This window comes from Carcharodon carcharias, chromosome 20, assembly GCF_017639515.1.
Source record: "Carcharodon carcharias isolate sCarCar2 chromosome 20, sCarCar2.pri, whole genome shotgun sequence".
Classification (NCBI taxonomy): domain Eukaryota; kingdom Metazoa; phylum Chordata; class Chondrichthyes; order Lamniformes; family Lamnidae; genus Carcharodon; species Carcharodon carcharias.
The window spans coordinates 55,288,190-55,296,646 of record NC_054486.1 but is presented as its reverse complement, the minus strand read 5'-3'; the positions used below and the strand labels follow the sequence as shown (position 1 = coordinate 55,296,646).

The 8,457-nt window shown below is 42.9% G+C and overlaps 1 long non-coding RNA gene across 3 annotated transcripts; it reads left to right on the top strand.

The window, feature by feature from the left end:
• Window positions 1-819: 819 nt before the first annotated feature.
• Window positions 820-7,696, top strand: LOC121292858. 3 transcript variants are annotated; one of them, XR_005946354.1, is made up of 2 exons: window positions 820-880; window positions 4,585-7,696. It is a non-coding gene; the product is annotated as an uncharacterized LOC121292858 (long non-coding RNA). The 3 variants fall into 3 exon arrangements; XR_005946352.1 differs by having other exon boundaries at window positions 851-976; XR_005946353.1 differs by lacking the exon at window positions 820-880 and adding an exon at window positions 1,984-2,573.
• Window positions 7,697-8,457: the final 761 nt, after the last annotated feature.

Genomic DNA, 8,457 nt, shown 5'->3' with positions numbered 1-8,457 from the left:
CTCAGGGGATTCCTGCACTACCTGCCTGTTTCTCTTGGACGGCCTGGCGGTCACCTATTCCTTATCTTCCTACTTGCCCTTAATTTGTGGCGTGACCACCTCTCTGAACATGCTATTCACATTGTTCTCTGCCTCACAGATGTACCTCAGTGACTCCAGCCACTGCTCAGGCTCTGAAACGCAAAGCTCAAGCTTGTGCAGCCAGTGACACTTCCTGCACATGGGCTTGTCTAGGTCAAGGGAAGTGTCCACGGTTCGCCACATGTCACAGGACAGGCATGCCGCTTGGCTGAGTTGTCCTGGCATGCCTTAACCTTAAACTTTTAAATCACTTTTTCACTTAAACTTTAGTTACTTTTACTTGCTTTAACCTTACTTTTGTGCTATTAACTATAAACCAGTAGAAATTCAAAATGTTTCGTCCTTACTCAAAAATCAGCTTCCTCTCCTGTGCCTATTAAATGCTTCCGTTCCGTGTGCTTGTTTAGAAATGTACGTTTCTATACTCACACTGCTTTCAATTCCCAACTGTCTCTCCACTCGGCTGCTTATCTCCTGAACTTTTGCTGTTTTATCCCCTGAACTCTCGCTGTTTTCTCTAAATAGAAAATTATTTTAGTTGGTCCTACTTAATAAACCTTGCCAAAAAGTACAGTTCCTATTTTATTCTAAATCCTAGGAATAGAATAAACCTTAAATACTTACTAGATACAAGATAGTCACCAGATACTCACCAAACAGCTAGCTTTGTCTACAACCAATCAAATTGCTGCTTCCCTGTGATGTCACGATTTGTTTTTTTTCACTCTCCTTTCGAACAGCAGCACAGGCTGGTTCTGAGCAGCTGACAGATCCGCCTCTCCTTCTGCTCTTCCCGAAGGTGAGTGATGAAGGCCCTGCTCCCCGGGCTGTATTTATTCCCTCCCTGCTCTGTCTATCTCCCAGAGGTCCATCTCTCCGTCTGCTTTTCTCAAAGGTAAGGTACTGTGGTCTCAGTGAACTACAGCAGAGGATGGATGTTGGCTGGTGTTTTGCCCAGTGGGCTCCTCTGTCATCACCCACCTGCTCCTGCTCACTCTTGTCTTGTGCTTCACCCAGTAAGCCCGACTCAAAATCCCTCGGGGTAGATCTATTTGTGCTGATTTTTCCTGTGTAATGTCAGCTCCTGTGAGCTATTTTAACCCAGACCTGCAACATGACCTTTTTGGAGCCATCAATCCTCCCCATGTCTCCTACCCTATTTATTTTCCTGTGTGACTTGTTGGTATTATGTGGATTCCCACAAACCAAAGCACTCCTTTGCAGCTTTGATTCTGTTTCCTTCTGTTATGAGAGCCCTGTCCTGCAAAGTAAAGTCATGAGATACTCTAAGTTGGAGAAGTACATAGATGAGTGAGAACCACGTGGGTATCCTTCAACATAAAAGTAGAGTGCAACCATTGTGGAGTTAGTTTTTTTTTGACATCCATCACAGCTTTAAGTGACAGGAATATTTATTTTATTTCAGTCAAGGTAACTGTGAAAGTCAGTGGACTTACAATAGATATTGACCAACAGCCTGTCCCCAGAAATAGAAATAGAGAAAATTTCTGCCCACCCACACCACCCTGCTCCACTTTCATCTTCACATGCTCCATCTCTAATTCATCCCATCCTCGAATTTCCTGTCTCCGTTTCTGGGGTTAAGCTCCACAAACTCCCATAGCCACCTTGACCATCTCTTCCCATCCTGCTTCTTGATCCACTTAGTTTTCTCAGTTTCTGTATCTCCATCACATTTATTCTGACAACATGACCTTCTACACTGGCATTTCTGACATGTTTCTATTTTTCCTCAACCAAGGATAGACTTTCCCTTCCCTCCCCGTCCCCTTTTTTCTGCTTCTGTAATTGGTTAAAACAATGGTATCTCTAACACTTTCCTGTTCGATGAAAAGTCACCAATCTGAAATGTTAATGATGTTTCTCTCTCCACAGATATTGATTTCTTAGCCTGGTTCCCATTTTAAGCTGTGTAATAATCAATTACTCTATTTGGCAGGCTACAGTCACAAAATTTGATAGGCTCAAAACCAGCATGGGAATTGTGTTGCACAGTTAACCCGTGCCCGTTGTTTCTGAATCAAATAGCATACAAACTTTGTGCTTCCTTCTCATTTAAATGATTGCAGCACGCAGTTAGCACTAAGCATGCTGTTGAATCACTTCAGGCCTGAACAGGGGGTGCAAAATCTCACACAAAATAAACACGGTGCAAAATCTCTTAAAGGAGGTGCATTTTGACTGGAGTAGATGCTAGAAGTCATTTTAGCAATGGATATATCCTGAGGAAGAGACAACAATGGCCCAGTTAACACCACCCCACCTCCCCTCCATGACCCCACATAGAGCATCACTGCCCAACAGTACCTCCTGCAGCTGCCCACCTGCTGCTTGAAGATCGACTTCCTGCTGCAGTGAGAAGATCCACGTGACTGATGGTCCACCCGCCCACTGCTGCACGTGATGTTCCAGAGTCCTGTCGCTGGAGGCCCCCATCTTCTCTTCCAACATGCGCAAGCTGCCCTTTTCAGGTAAGTGCCAACATGTACACGCCATGTTGGCCCAGGCTTGTTCTGGATTGGTGTGATTTCCCGCTGGCGGTGCAGACAACCGGGCGGGGCATTGATTCCAGCTGGGCCTTCATCTGTATCGTGTTAATGGGATGCAAATTGGTTTCACACTGGCCTCTGGCAGGCATGGCAACCCGCCATGGCGGACAGGAGCGCAAGTTCCCGTTGTCATTTAACGCCAGCGAGAATTTTTAAGCTTCCGGCGCATTGTCCACCCCCCCCCCCCCGCCCATTATTAAACCCACTGTGGGGGCCAGGAAAATTCCTCCCATAGTTTCACCTCAGCCTCATACATTTAGCAGTGCTGTACACAACCTGCACACTGTGAGCTATTTAACCATGACATCACCAAATAGATTGCAGCACGTTCACTCACAGACTTCTCTCTATCTTGCAGGACAGGTGGTGCAAAAACAACAGGCTGCAGGAACTAACTGGAGCACAGGCTAGAGTCCTAAACCACATTGGGTACACTGTGCTGGCTGTTTTTAAAACAGCCATTGTTCAGATCTTGGCCTGTGGTAGGGCTCAAGCCCTTGAAGACAATGGAATGCTTATTCTTAATCCTCCTTCTCACATCCCACTTTCCTCCTATCCCATAATTTGTTCTGATTTAGAAGCTGTAAATGTTTTAAGGAAGCACCTCTTGGCTTTGCCCATCCCTCCCCCCACTGCCATTCCTCCACTCTACCCTTGTGCCTTCCTCATTTTAGATATCAAAGAACTACACCTTGGCCAAGCAGTGCCACAGGGGGAAGATATGGAAGGGAAAGAAGAGTATGATAATGAAGGAACCCCATCACTCCCTCCAATACTCACAGCCCAACAGCTGAGATAATGAAACTGCTTCAATTTAGAGACTAGCTTAAAGACAGGATGTGTGAGATAGCAGGAGAGAGGGAATGGGTAGTGCAGTTGCCAGCTCACCAGATGGTAAGGTTGCATGCAAATTCTGCTCCAAGGGATTCAGATGATGAATTTGATGGGGCAGCAAACAAGAAAAAGTTCATGGGTATGCATACAGAAATGCTTGATGCATTGGCAGGCTTGCCAAGAAGCCTGCTGTCATTGCCATGGTGGCCTCTATCACCAACCTTGCAGATGGCTTTATGCAGACATTGGAACCCATCATTTCCAGTGTGGAAGTGGCGACCAACTCCATTACCATACTTGTAGATCCAAGCATGATGCAACGTTGGAGGGCTGATAACTCAGCTTCCATTGCAAACCAAAGAGAAGCCACCCATCATCTCAGTGCTGCAGTGGAATGTCAGATTAAAGTCATTCAAAACCTCAGACTGCTGCCATCCTGGCTACAGATATCAGTTGTCAAAGGAGATTGCAGCCTCTCACAACAGTCCAACAATCTGCCCAACAATAAGGTAACCAGGATTGCTAAGGTACCATCCAGGTGAGTGACAGTGGCTTCATGAGGCAAAAACCCGCTGCCATCTCTCAGGATGTCAGCATTGATCCTCCCACCCCTACCACTATGTCAGTGCTCTTGCTGCCACTTGACAGCCAGCCAGATTACTGCTGCCCATGCCAAGATGGCACAGTTCAAAGCCAGTTCTGTAGGGCCAGAAGGATTATCTGCAATTCAGCAGCCTTCCACCAGCCATGCTTCAGCCACCAGTGCAGCACTGCAATAGAGCACTGGGACAATCAAAGACACACAAAAGGCAGGCACTAAGGGAATGAAGAATGATTGTTGATTTTTGTATGCAATATTGGATGGTTTGAATGATAGAAGTTGGTTTGAAATGTTTATTTAGTTTTATGTTTGCATTGTGATCAAGTGGACACCATTGTGGTCAGTTACAGAGAGCAGAGCAGGTAAGATATGGGCCTGAAATTTTCAAATGGCAGGTTCTCCATTCTCACCATCCATTTGTTGGTGGGGAACACATCCCTGCTGATTCCAAGTTCCCCACAGTTAATTTACGGTTAAATGAGTGTCAATATGTTGCAGGTTGAACTTCTTCACTTGGGAGGAAGCCCCACTTTGAAGAGCTGCCAGCCAATCTGATTGGCCTAGAGAGTCCCTGCAGTAACACTGCTGCAGTGCACAGAAGAGGAAGGTGCTGAGAATTTTGTATTGGACAGTGATGTTCCTCCAGAGAACATGAATGGGATGGAATGGTACTGGATGGGATATGTAAAGTAGCGTGAGAGGAAATGATTGAGGAAGGTGAAAGAGAAAAAAGAATCACATCGCCAAATGGGAATTGGAAAAATCACTTGGACACAGTCCAACAGAATATCTGGTAACCATGGTTTTGTAGTGAAATTTAGGAAAGTGTAAGTGAGATAGTATAGTGATAGCTTTCGCTTAGATATGTTTCTGTCATTGCCTGCAAATCTTTTAAGAGAACTACATTTGATAGTCTAGCCACTACCAGCGGCATTGGGACCATGCAGGCTGAGGTAAGCAAATATATCCAGACAACCACTCAGCCCCTTCCCTGATCTTTAGATCAGATCAACCGAAAGTCCAAGAATAGCTTCTATTGGAAGCCATGTTTGACATGATATTGGAATATCTAAGTATGCAGATGTTTTTTGTTGCAGGTGAAGTGACAAACATGTGGAAATACATGGTGAACTTGCACTGCAGAACCTGTCTTAGGCAAGCTCAACCTACTGACAACAGCACAACATGAAATGGTTAATGTGGCCAGTAGATTGAGACAAATTTTTAAATGAACATTGACACATATTCCACACAGAAATTGACTTTGAAGCAATCAGGATAAAGTTAAACATACTGACACCTGCCAGAGTGAGTCAAATTAAAATAAAGAGGGGCATGGAATGTGGAGAAAGAAAACAGAGGCCAAGAGAGGAAAAATACTTAGTAAGAACTATCTACAAAATGGTTAAGGCTGAAGTGAGAGCTGGAGACTCTTAAAGTTCGTGATTTATTGATGATATGGTAACTGCAGCCTTCTGTACAATATGTTATGATTTTCCTTGTCCATATCATCATCTATTGCTTGAAATGTATGTACGTAGTCAACATGCTAATAACCCAGAATTATCATTTAATTAATATTATTATTAAAATGGCCCTCCTGCAAAAGGAGTAAAGATCATGCAGTTGTCACTCCAGGCACAGTCAGGACAGAACTGGAAAATAATGGAGTGAGTGTCAGAGATTGCTCCTCCCCCTCAAAGGGCTAGACTGTAAGAATCCTGGAAAATGTCGACATCGGATTTTCTTGCTAATTATTGAAAGATAACTTAAATACCATGATTGATTGTAAATTAGAATTTTCATTAGTTGTGATATGGCAATCTTGTACTGAACTATCTCTTTTATTCCTGCTTGCAATATGCCCTGGATAACAGGCACTGAGAGGTGAATTGTTGGAGAATTGTGATTTGAACCTTCATCGACCGAGTGGATAGAAAAGTCAACTTCAGCAGAAATCGAGCAGAACATGAATAGGGAAGCCTGCTGCATGAGAAGTAAAAGATAAACACCTTAGCAGAACAGAGGCCCAGATAAGGGTAGAACCAATATAAAATCATTGACTACCCAAGGCCATATTTTGCTCCCTTTAGCCAAGCCTGGCATTGGAATGCCAATGTATTGATAAGATCCTAGAGTAGGAAGAAGAAAGATGATGTTAGGAATCAGGAGACTCTGACCTGGTTTGGACAGGCAGATGCTGAATGACATCTTTAATTGAGCTGGTCAAATAATAGTAAGGTAATGATTGGATTAAATAGGCCTCCATAGACTTTCCTGTGTAAAGGAAATGTAAGAAGGAATTTCCTGAGCACAGAGATTGTAGAGGTTTTACGTGTCATATTGACTGATACTGATAATACCTGGGGCACAACCAGTGGGTAGTTACATGGGGAGATCCACTTCTTCTCACGGTGTAATGATAATGCTGCTGCGCTTTGATACTGCTGCTCGGACATTAGGATGTATCAAGGCTTACTTATACTGAATAAAATAAAACTACTATTACCAATAAGGGTATCACTTAAAATCATTTGTGAATTTGAGAAGAAGGGGTTAATTGACTCTGATACCTCTCATTCCAAAATGAAGTACTTTAATGGCCTGATTAATAACATGTGTGTGCCAGCATGGCTGTCATTATATGCATTCTGCCCATGTGTTCATGAAAAGGTGGTCAGCGGATAGCCCTTATTGCCCAGTAGCCTCTGGTTTCTTACGGTGCCTCAAATACTGATGGTCCAGCAGATTGGTGAGAATAAAGGCATCATGCCTGCAGCCAGGATGATGGGCATTGCCTTGCCTTGCACACTGACTGAATTCATGATCTGCCAACTCTGCAAACTTCCAGCACATGCTCCCAGCACCCATACCATGGCCTGTCCAAAACAGCATTAAAGCAACCAACGCCAGACATGTGAGCACACGTGCGTGACATGAGCGCCATTTTGGGCCCAAAATAATGTCCATAGTGCTGAAAATATGGGCGCTTCACAATTGAATTTTCAGCCTACATGGAGGGCTGAATGGGGCCCAATGATTATGTGGTCAGCTAGTGTCCTAGTATCCCAACTCCATTCCTGATGTCAGGTGGGCAGGCAATTAGATTTCCATTCCAAAAGTGAAAATCTAGCCCGTGGAGTCAAGTTTTTTTTCAGATATGATTTGCTAATAGAGAAGGTACTTTACTGACCAAGATTTTCCTGCAGCTTTGCACCATTGACATGGCGTATTTACAGTTTTGGGCCCCCTAAATGGTATAAAAGATGAAAATTATGGAGCAAGTGGCTTATGTCATTACTTATGCTAGTCCATATTTTTCTGGGATGTTGATGCTGCACCATAGTCAATATCACTGCAATCAGTTTAGAGGATATATATTATAGCTCTGCAGTCCATTAAAATCAATGATGATTGCCATTCTCTGTATTTGTGTTAATTTTCATGATGCTGCCACTTAGACTGAACAATAATGGCCGGCAATTGTGTGATTTTTTTACTCCAAAATCGATATATTTTAAACACGTTTGTTTAGTTCTTGGTGTTTCTCATTTTTTCTTTGTTCTGAAGTAATTTGAAAGACTTACAAATAAAATTGCACTGAAACCTTTAAGTTGTCTGCTGAAATCTGTATTTTCTTGTTTTGTTTTCTGCTTTCTTAATCATGGAATGGTGATAAACTGATGGTCCAGTTTCTAACACAAATGTTGTAAGGAAAGTACAGATAAAGATGAGAAAGAGAAGCATGTGGATAGATGGCATGCACTGAGTGTAGGAAAAGAATAAATACAACTCGTCTATCTCTTTTAAAAGAGATTTAATTAACCCTGGGATTTGTAAGTTGTTATGATTTGGATATGGGCTAAGTGAAAGGGTGGCTAGCAGAAGCAGCCTGAGTAATAACTTCCAAAAGGGAATTGAAATAAATTTGCAGGGCTACAGGGAAAGAGCAGGGAAATGAGTATTAATAGGATAGCTCTTTCAAAGTGCCGGCACAGACACAATGGGCTGAATCCTCCTTCTGTGCTGCTCCACTTTATGATTTAGTGATTCCATCATATGAGAGAGGACAGCTACAAAGAGCAGCACAGAACATGGTTTCAGAAAGCATACAAGTTTGCAACGCTATTTGGACTTAGATAAGTGGGAACTTGTATTAGTCTAAATGCTTAAATTATATCTCAAAGGTAACAGAGGTAAATTAGTAAAGTACATGATGATTTGCTTGGCAGAGGAACCATGTTGGAGGGATTTTCTATTTCCTGCATTTTTTCAATTGTTAAGACGATGCTGATGAACAGGGCAGTGTGCTTTTGGCTCTTGTGTACTATAATGATTAGCTTATACTGTTAATAGTTCATTTATCTTCAT